The sequence below is a fragment of the Gorilla gorilla genome, chromosome 20, assembly GCF_029281585.2.
Source record: "Gorilla gorilla gorilla isolate KB3781 chromosome 20, NHGRI_mGorGor1-v2.1_pri, whole genome shotgun sequence".
Lineage (NCBI taxonomy): Eukaryota > Metazoa > Chordata > Mammalia > Primates > Hominidae > Gorilla > Gorilla gorilla.
This window is the reverse complement of record NC_073244.2, coordinates 20,272,458-20,273,640: the sequence shown is the minus strand read 5'-3', so window position 1 is coordinate 20,273,640 and position 1,183 is coordinate 20,272,458.

The following is a 1,183-nucleotide window of genomic DNA, read 5'->3' as shown; positions in this document are numbered from 1 at the left end:
CTCCAGTTTCTGCCACCATTGTCACATGGACTTTTTCCCTGTGTCTCTGTGTCTGGTTCCGTTTTTTTCTTTTTCTTTTCCTTTTTTTTTAAAATTTTTTTTGAGACGGAATCTCGCTCTGTCACCCAGCCTAGACTGAAGCGGTACAATCATAGCTCACTGCAGCCTCGACCTCCTAGGCTCAAGGGATCCTCCCACCTCAGCCTCCTGAGTAGCTGGGACTACAGGCACACACCACCAAGCCCCACTAATTTTTAAAAACTTTTTTCTAAAGACAGGGGTCTCACTATGTTGCTCAGGCTGATCTCAAACTCCTGGGCTCAAGTGATCCTCCCAACTCAGCCTCCCAAGGCTCTGGGATTACAGGTGTGAGTCACGGTGGCCTCTCTATTCTTTTCTGATGACATTTTTTCTTTCTTTCTTTTTTTTTTTCCCTCTGGCTCTGTGACCCACGCTGGAATGCAGTGGCATGATCTTGGCTCACTGCAGCCTCTGCCTCCCCAACTCAAGTGATCTGATCTTCCCACCTCAGTCTTTCAGGTAGTTGGGACTACGGACGCCTGCCACCACACCCGGCTGATTTTTGTATTTTTAGTAGAGACGGGGTTTCACCATATTGGTCAGGCTGGTCTTGAACTCCTGACCTTCGGTGATCCACCTGCTTCAGCCTCCCAAAGTGCTGGGATTACAGACGTGAGCCACTGCATCCGGCCAGGACACTTGTTAATAGATTTAGAGCCCATTCTAATTCAGGATGATCTCATGTCAGGATTCTTCACATGAATACAACTTCAAAGACCCTTTGTCCAAATAAGATCACACTTACAGGCTCTGGGGGTTAGGATATGAATGTACATTTTTGGAGGACTGTCATTCAACCAACTATAGGGAGTAAACGGATGGGGCTGGGGTGGGGAGGTGACTTGGCGAGCCAAGTGCTTTGGTGTGAATGTTTGTGTCCCCCCAAATTTATATGTTGAAATCTTTTTTATCTTTTTTTTTTTTTTTTTTTTGAGATGGAGTCTCATCACCCTGTTGCTCAGGCTGGAGTGCAGTGGCGCAATCTCGGCTCACTGCAACCTCCACCTCCTGAGTTCCAGTGATTCTCCAGCCTCAGCCTCACGAGTAGCTGGGATTACAGGCGCCTACCACCATACCTGGCTGATTTTTGCATTTTTAGTAG